General features: G+C 47.0%; 1 non-coding gene and 2 pseudogenes across 1 annotated transcript; all 3 read left to right on the top strand.

The window, feature by feature from the left end:
• Nucleotides 1–6,385: 6,385 nt before the first annotated feature.
• LOC146858822 (18S ribosomal RNA) lies at nt 6,386–7,426 on the top strand (annotated as a pseudogene).
• A 649-nt stretch (nt 7,427–8,075) lies between these two features.
• Nucleotides 8,076–8,226, top strand: LOC146858821 (5.8S ribosomal RNA). The gene has a single exon (XR_014980566.1). It is a non-coding gene; the product is annotated as a 5.8S ribosomal RNA (ribosomal RNA).
• Nucleotides 8,227–8,677: 451 nt separating this feature from the next.
• LOC146858820 (28S ribosomal RNA) overlaps nt 8,678–9,437 on the top strand; it is a 2,079-nt pseudogene continuing 1,319 nt past the window's right edge.

Below are 9,437 nucleotides of genomic sequence, written 5' to 3'. Positions count from 1 at the left end.
GCAGGCCATCGATGCGTGCGTGCTCACTTCTCACTAGTGGAGAAGTTACGGCATGACTCATGCCAGGTGAGAGTTGTAGGGGAAGGGAAATCCTTTAGAGAGAGTCATATATTCTCTCGGGATTTCCTTTATCTTTTTTTAACTTAGGAGCAGCAACACTGTTCTGATGTCACCAGGGCTCTAAGTGGAAGCTTTTTCATATATACAACAAGCCATAGTTGCTGCTTATTTAGCTAATGCAGCTAACAACCATTGACAAAGCCAATAATCCTGACTTGTTGTAGATATGATTTTATTTGTATCCTATATCTAGATGCAATGACAGAAACAGCAAAATAAAAGTAGGGTGGCACACTATGCTAAGCACAGGCTTTTTAGTTTGTGTTTTTAAGCCACGCCCTTAAATCCATTGGCCACGTCCCTTTGAACGACCCTCCAGTTTTTTCATCCCACTTAAAGCCCTGCATACAGCCATGTTGGTCCTGGAAGTGTCCTTTTGCTTTGATGCCTAAGCGTAACATGCTGGGAGGGGAGAATTTGTATAGATGGAGGTTTTCTCACTGGACGGCAACAGCTAATGGAAAGCCACGAATAGGTGACAGAATTTAATATTCTAAAGGAAGAACAAAGGACGTGGTGTTGTTACCATCTTAATTCATGTTTCCAACCAGTCAAGCAGGCCACTCGTATATGATGGGCCAGCCAGTGTTGTACAGCGTCATCGAAAGTGCTCCCTCCACATCATCAAAGGCACTTTAGTGAAAATTCACTTTTTGGTGAAATGTGCTGTCACACTGACGGGAACCCTAAATTTGCTGGCAGGTGGCGCTGTGCTTGTCAGAGGCAGGCATTTACCTCTCCTGCTGTTTGGTTTTCAGTCTGCCAAAACTCTGATTTAGGCTCTTGTGCCCATTGCCTGCGGGAGTCCTAGTTACTCCCTTAATCTTTGGGATTCCTTTTTCAATTCACTTAGGGGAAACCCTTTGGTTCTCACAGAGTTTCCTGTTTTTGGTACACTGATGTATGAACCATTGCGGAATGTTTATACTGGTTTTTATTTCCTAATGACGAAGAACTTCCATGGAAAGGAAATCTTATATGAATACCTCTTGGTAATTTTTTTCCAGACTTCTACTGGCCTGTGCTTTCTTTTTGACAGTTTTCGTCACTTAGGTTATCATCCCAGTGCTTTATACAATTTCAATCATACAAATAAAAAAATATATATTATGTCTAAATATAATATTTATTCATTTAGTTCATGTAAATTGTATTTTTTTGCAAACATAACACCATTGGATGACCAGTAATAAATAAAGGAAATACATGTTCCATTTCTCACAAACTAAACTGCCTGCCAGGTTGTGATGGATGGTACGGAATGAGGTTATTCTGAGGAGAGAAGTAAGCGATCCAGAAGAAAATAAAGTGTGAGTTGTGGTTTTCCATGTAATTTTTGAAATTCTTCTTTTGTTCGTTTGACATACATATCAATAGCAGCAAATTGGGTACCCTGTGGAATGAACTTAGATTTCATTCTAAGTCCACTAGTGCAGCTATAATCCATTTGTATGTTTAACAATGAGGCGACATCATCTATTCCAAACCTCTCACCCTCAGTCAAAGACATAAGCAATTGAACATTACACAAATCTGCAGTAGTCATTTCTGAACTTTTAATGGTAGATTTAACATTAACATTCCTTTCAAGTGTGGAGAAAAAACTTTTCAATTTTAATAATCTTGAAAATTTAAATAGATCAATCTCCAAATCAGTATAGTTACACTCATTTTTAGGACAAAGTGACAAACCCTTCTTACGCACACTTAACTCTTCTGATTTCAAAATTCTTGTAGAAAGATTGATAACTTCCAATCCCTCAACCTCCTCTTTGTTGTCAATTTGACCTTCATTCAATACCATACCTACTTCCTGTTCTTGTCCTGACTGCGGGTCCCAATTCTTGTATTTCCTGTGCTTCCTCCCCCTTCTTTTCCTGTAATGGCTTTTGTTTTTCCCCTTTTTATCCTCATAATTTCCTCGGAAAAAGAAGAATTTGTTGTGGCTACGCCCCCCACTGCACCTACTTGTAATGGTTCCTCAGTAGAAGAGATACTTGAACTACTGTAATGGACCGAGCTCAATTCGCCTTGATTCAGATTATCTCTAGCTTGCATTGATTTAGGAGCTTCATCATAGCCCTTAGCAAATGTAAAAACTCTGCCTTGATTATAATCTCTATCATCTCTGCGCAATTTGCTCAGCTTTTTATCCTTAATTTGTAGTTGATGTCTGCTGATAACATCTTTCAAAATAACATAATTTTTATCAGTAAATTCCGGTAAATTCATTTCCTTAATTTCTTTTTCCAAATCTATAATTTGCAATTTCAGTTTCTCAACTTTTCTCTCTGCATTTTTGACTAATATTCCCATCATTGTAAAGGATGATGCATAAAAAATGTATATAGGCTGTACTAAGCGTAATTTGAAATTGCGAATACAAGAACATAGATGGTCTATTGATAATGAGGACAGCAGATCACCACTTTTTCAGCATATTAAGGGGGCACATCCTATGAGGAAAGATGTGAGGTTTCATGGGATACAGAAAATAGAATTAGGACGTAGAGGAGGGAATTGGGAATTACTAATTAGACAGGAGGAGGCACGTTGGATCAGTAGATGCAGAACAGTGGAGCTGGGTCTGAACAGTGACTCCGAGCTTCATTATTTTTTGGAATGAAACTTAGTAAAATCCTCTGGAGTAATGTCTCATGTGTTACTAATGGGATTTGAATGCATAATCATGTAGGATGTCCAGCAGGAGTAGTAACAGAGTGATGGCAGTATTGGTGATTGAGTGCAGTACCCAATTGTGATACTCCAGTGTTAATAGGAATTGTTGGAGTAGGGAATTGTCCCAGTGAATACAGCATTAAGCATTGTGGCGTCACTATCTAGGAGCTGTTTTGCCATCGTATTACGGTTTTATAGTTCAAACGATAAGTGAAGGGTAGAAAATCACTACACGATGTGTGTGAATTAACATCTTGGGGGGACGTGGTGTATATTGAATATGAGCAAATCCAGTTTTAATTCTTCACGTGGATATCAGATATGTAGTGTGTATAGACTCAATAAATGAGGAGGGATTGGTGATGACTTGAGGCTGTTGTGGGGATTAAGGAACTTGATTGGAGATAACATTAGTGTATTTTTGTTTGTTATATCGATTAAGGATTATAAGTACTTGATTTTAATGGTGGACTAGTTGTGAAACATTGCAAACAACGTTGGCTGGGAACGGAGGTAAACTAATGGAGGATTGGAGAGTTATCAGTGTTCCATCCGGATTAAACTACAAATGAGGTAAATCAGTGATTGACGCTTTATGTTATGAATTGTGACCGTTGAATAGGGTGACGTTTGGGTGAAATGACATGTAGGTGGAATGGCTTCCGGACCATGTTCGATTCATTACTCAGTAAAAGGTGAGTCTATTGGTGGTGAAACTGGCGAATGTAACAGGGATTCCTTCATTTCCGATTTTTCACGGATGATACGGGATTTGTGAAATTAATGGTGAAATTGATGAGTAACATTATAAATATGTCTTCTGGTTACGGAGTTGAATTAATAGAGTGAATCAATGATTGGTGCATTTGTATTACGAATGGTGAATTAGATGAGTAATATTGAAAATATATCAACAGGGAACGGAATTAAATTAATACAGGATTGGTGATCGAATATCGTAAGAACATGATGATTGGATCTTAAATTAGATGTACCAGTGATAGGTGCATTTGTATCACAAATTAGGACGGGCTAAGGGTGATTGATGCTGGGGAAAGGTCACGTAAATGGGACGGTTTCCGGACAACGTTCAGAACATTACATAGCGACTGTATTGGTGGCCAAACTAGCGGACTAGATAGGGAGCTACAGAAGCTTTATGCTAATGAGGTTTTCAAATCAGGAATACTGATTGGGGCTGGATCGTATTGAATGGTTTCCAGACCATGCTCAGAATTCGACATAGTAAAACGTGATCTGATTGGTGGTTGAAACTAGCGGACCAGATAGGAAACACTTGAAGTTATATGGTAATGAGGTCTTGAAATTAGAATCAGTGATTGGTGCTTAACTATTTTAAATGGAACTATGGCAGTTTCAGGCTACAGGGCAGGGCTATCGGACCGGCTGTGAGAATTTACGGAGACACTTTGCTGCAAGGTACGAGATTGGAATGGGGCGCTTCACTTTCTTATCGTAGGGATAGAAGGAGCGCTACTAATGGGGTGCTTTTTTTTTTCAGACTAATTAACTGCGTACAGGAGGATAGAACAGGATGAAAAATCAGGAACAATGATGGGTGCTTGATTGTCTTAAATGAACTATGGCGGTTTCAGTTCACAAAGCAGGGCTATCGGACCGCCTGTGAGAATTAGGAGGGCATTTTGCTGCAAGGTATGAGATTGGAATGGGGCGCTTCATTTTCTTATCGGAGGGATAGAAGGAGTGCTACTAATGGGGTGCCTTTTTGTTATATTTTTAGACCAATCAACTGCATACAGAAGGATAGAACGGGATGAAAAAATTTATAACAAGTGCTAAGACACGGAGGATGGAAAAAAGTATCGTAGTAAAGGAGAATAGCGATTTGGAAGGATTAATGAATTCGAAACTGAGGTGAGAAATAATTAGTAGGGACATGGAAGCTTTTGGGTATTATGGGCGATAGGGAAAATGTGTAGTTGATTCATGACGGAAGGGTTAACATTGAGGCAATACATTTTTATTTATTTTTAGATCATACTTTTATGTTTGGAAATTAAAGGGTGTGATGTTGGAGAAGATTCATATTGAATGATCCATGACATCTTCCTGAGTTATCTAGAAAATAAAGTGTGAAATTCATAGCGACGACAAACTTGGAAATAGGTATGTCAGTGACAGGTTGTGGTTGACTATCCTCCTATAAATTAGAATATGTAAAATGAATGATAAGTTGTGGGGGGGAACATTGGTACGACTAGAAATTGAGGGGAAATATTAAATGAGGTAAAGGGGAACGGACGTTATGTTAATTCTTATGAGACAATCAGATCACTACTAGAATTGGAAGTATCTGTTAATATTGTTTAATCATGAATGGATATTTCTATTTCTGGATACAAGATTGTATTGTCAAATAGGCAAATATTGTAAATTATGGATACATTTTTCCTTGTATAGGTAGTTTGGAAGGACTATACATTCAGTATTGTACAGTGATATGATGTGCTTTTCTTTCTTTTCCTTTTTTACAGCCCTGATGATGTCCTAGATAGGACGAAACGCGTTGGCTGTGTACATTGAGCAATATTTACTCAACGGATTTGTCAGAATGAATATAATATTCTTTTTGTTTGAAAGTGACTGAATACTAGATTGTGTACTTTGAGTAATGGTAGTTATACGGATACATTAGAACTTATGTTACAACAATTTCTTTGGTTTGTAATTATGAAAATTGATTGAACGCCATTTCTCAATGTATGTAACAGTTTCACATGTGATGGTTTAGGTGTAAACCAATGTATTAGCTTATTGGAATACTACTGAACAATTGAGCAATTTGAGAAATAAGCAGGGAGGTAATCATAATAGAAATACATTAAAACAAAAAATAAAAATTTATTTTGGAATGGACAATATTCTGTGGACCATTTCTTTTGGATTACAGCATTCATCTGTTTATAGTATGTAATATTACTCCGCTCCTTTCTAGTATATTTCAGATGCCCCGGCTGTACTCTGATCGATTGGGCAATCACAGTCCGTTTAGGGATGGACTGCTTGGCCAGCCCCGGCTGTTGTTTCAAGCAAGGAGCTTCCTCTCCGCATGGACCGTCCGACTCGATGGTTTGCGGGAGGCCCTTCACCCTACCCAGCAGAGAGAAGGCCGAGCGGCCCCGGCAGCTCGTGCCCCCCAGTTGGCTTACCCCGAGTGGAAGGGGTCAGGTGGCGCCAGGCCCTCGGCTGCTGCTGCCCAGCAGGTCCGTAGGCCCCATGCGCCACGCCTTCACCTCTCTCCGCCCAGCACATTTCCGCAGCAGCTCGGAACAACTGTTCCGAGGGGTGCTGCTGCCGCCGGGCTCCGGCACCTCTGCGTTTTGCTCAGGCTGTGCCTCAGCCCGCCTCTCCCTCCCGGGGGAGACGGCTGGGCCTACTGGTGCCCATTCGACCGCACCTCTCTCCACCCCTCCGGCGAACCCTCCCGCCCAGGCAGGTGGGCTCCTTCCCCCAGCAGGCTCCCGAGAGCGAGGGGTGCGCGAAGCTTGTCCGGTCGGGGAGATGGGCATGCGGCTCCCCGAACCCTGTCAGCAGGTGCGGCTACCTGGTTGATCCTGCCAGTAGCATATGCTTGTCTCAAAGATTAAGCCATGCACGTGTAAGTACACACGGCCGGTACAGTGAAACTGCGAATGGCTCATTAAATCAGTTATGGTTCCTTTGATCGCTCCATCTGTTACTTGGATAACTGTGGTAATTCTACAGCTAATACATGCAGACGAGCGCTTACCTCCCGGGATGCGTGCATTTATCAGACCAAGACCAATCCGGGCTCGCCCGGCCACTTTGGTGACACTAGATAACCTCGGGCCGATCGCACGTCCCCGTGACGCCGACGATACATTCGGATGTCTGCCCTATTAACTTTTGGTGGTACTTTCTGTGCCTACCATGGTGACCATGGGTAACGGGGAATCATGGTTCGATTCCGGAGAGGGAGCCTGAGAAACGGCTACCACATCCAAGGAAGGCAGCAGGCGCGCAAACTACCCACTCCCGACTCAGGTAGTGACGAAAAATAACAATACAGGACTCTTTCGAGGCCCTGTAATTGGAATGAGTACACTTTAAATCCTTTAACGAGGATCCATTGGAGGGCAAGTCTGATGCCAGCAGCGGCGGAAATTCCAGCTCCAATAGTGTATATTAAAGTTGCTGCAGTTAAAAAGCTCGTAGTTGGACCTTGGCATCGAGCTGGCGGTCCACCGCGAGGCAAGCTACCGCCTGTCCCAGCCCCTGCCTCTCGGCGCCCCCTTGATGCTCTTGACTGAGTGTCCTGGGGGTCCGAAGCGTGGAATAGGACTCCGGTTCTATTTTGTTGGTTTTCGGAACTTGGGCCATGATTAAGAGGGACGGCCGGGAGCATTCGTATTGTGCCTCTAGAGGTGAAATTATTGGACCGGACGAACCAAAGCGAAAGCATTTGCCAAGAATGTTTTCATTAATCAAGAACGAAAGTCGGAGGTTCGAAGACGATCAGATACCGTTGCAGTTCCGACCATAAACGATGCCGACTAGCGATCCGGCGGCGTTATTCCCATGACCCGCCGAGCAGCTTCCGGGAAACCAAAGTCTTTTGGTTCCCGGGGGAGTATGGTTGCAAAGCTGAAACTTAAAGGAATTGACGGAAGGGCACCACCAAGAGTGGAGCCTGCAGCTTAATTTGACTCCGGGCGACCGAGGAGCGGCCCTTCTCGTGCGGCACGGTGGCCTGGAAGAGAAGGGGCCGAGGGCCTGCGAGGAGACCCCGGCTCCTCTTGGTGGGTGGCGTGCGGGATGGGGAGCCGCCTGGCTCTTCCCTTCCGGCGCCTCCGACCCAGGCGAGGGTGGTGGTGGGCTGATCGCCAGCCCGCTGGTACGGCTCGGGGCCGCCCAGCGACGGACGGCTGATGTGCAGGTGGAGCAACCCTCCCTCGTTGCCAGGTACCCGGTCCGACCCTGTCCCGTGTTGCCGGGCTGAGGGGTCTCAAGACTCGCGTGGTCCCTCCTGGGTTACCCCGGGAGGGACCAGCAGCTGCGGGGCTGCCTGCTCCCTTGCCCCCGGGTGGGCTCCCAGGCCAAGCGCCTGGCAATGTTTTTTTTCTCCCGACGGTGTTGTCTGACTCCCAGAGGGGTAAAGCCTTGAACGGGGCACCCGGGCCGTCTCGCCGCACGGGTGGTGGACAGATGGCGTTGCCTTCCTCCTGCCTCTCCTGCGCCCACAGGTGGGTGAACGTTTTCAAAAAGTTGCCTGTGACTCTTGGTGGTGGATCACTCGGCTTGCGCGTCGATGAAGAACGCAGCTAGCTGCGATAATTAGTGTGAATTTCAGGACACATTGATCGACACTTCGAGCGCACCTTGCGGCCCTGGGTTCCTCCCGGGGCTACGCCTGTCTGAGGGTCGCTCGATCGTCAATCGCCCTGGGGCTTCCCCGGGACGTGGCTGGGGCTGTTGCAGGGTGAGCGCCGCTTCCCCTTTGTCCCCCCACAAGGTCAGATCCCCCAATCGCCTGTGGCAGGGTCCCTCGCCGGGTTCTGCTGCGAAGGTACGCCGCCGGCACACCTGGCCCCCGAGAAGGGGCCTGGCAACCGGTCTGCCCCGAGCCCGACCCGCCTGGCTGCGTGACGCGCGTGGTTGTCTGTGGTGTCCCACCGGCTGCCCGCACACGCACCTCGGGCGCCCTCCTCTGTAGCCGGCTTCCCGGCGAGGGCGAAACCCCTCCACACGCGATCTGGGAAAAGAGGGCGTGCCGGGTACGCTAGGCCCCTGCTCCGGCAGGGGTCTGGCCTCCCCGGCTCCCCCATAACGCTCCGGTGTTTTCTTTCCGACTACGACCCCATATCAGACGTGGCAACCCGCTGAATTTAAGCATATTACTAAGCGGAGGAAAAGAAACTAACCAGTATTCCCCCAGTAACGGCGAGTGAAGAGGGAAGAGCCCAGCGCCGAATCCCCGCCCGGCAGCAGGTGCAGGAAATGTGGCGTACAGAAGACCGACTCCCCAGCGTCGCTCAGGGGGCCCAAGTCCTTCTGATCGAGGCTCATCCCGCGGACGGTGTTAGGCCGGTAGCGGCCCCCGGCACGCCGGGATCGGGTCTTCTCGGAGTTGGTTTGCTTGGGAATGTAGCCCAAAGCGGGTGGTAAACTCCATCTAAGGCTAAATACGGGCGTGAGACCGATAGCCAACAAGTACCGTAAGGGAAAGTTGAAAAGAACTTTGAAGAGAGAGTTCAAGATGGCGTGAAACCGTCGAGAGGTAAACGGGTGGGGTCCGTGCAGTCCACCCGAAGGATTCAACACGGCGGGAAGGTCGGTGGCCCGGGAGTTCCGGATCCCCTCCGCAGGACCGGCGCCCGGGCCCTACCCGGCCCCCGCAGGGCGCATTTCCTATGAGGCGGTGCGCCGCGACCGGCTCCAGGTCGGCTGGGAAGGCTTCGGGGTGGCAGGTGGCCCTCCGCTCCTGCGGAGCGTGTTACAGCCCCCCTGGCAGCAGCTTCGCCTCCGCACCCTCCCCCGGGCACCTGTTCCCGGCCGCACCTCGGGGCGCGCCGGGGAGATTGAAGGGGGACGGGGCCCCCTGCTCCTGGCGCGACTGTCGACTGGGGCGGACTGTT

Source organism: Triturus cristatus, chromosome 3_2, assembly GCF_964204655.1.
Source record: "Triturus cristatus chromosome 3_2, aTriCri1.1, whole genome shotgun sequence".
Lineage (NCBI taxonomy): Eukaryota > Metazoa > Chordata > Amphibia > Caudata > Salamandridae > Triturus > Triturus cristatus.
The sequence above is the reverse complement of the archived record's forward strand: the minus strand, read 5'-3'. Positions and strand labels throughout refer to the sequence as shown.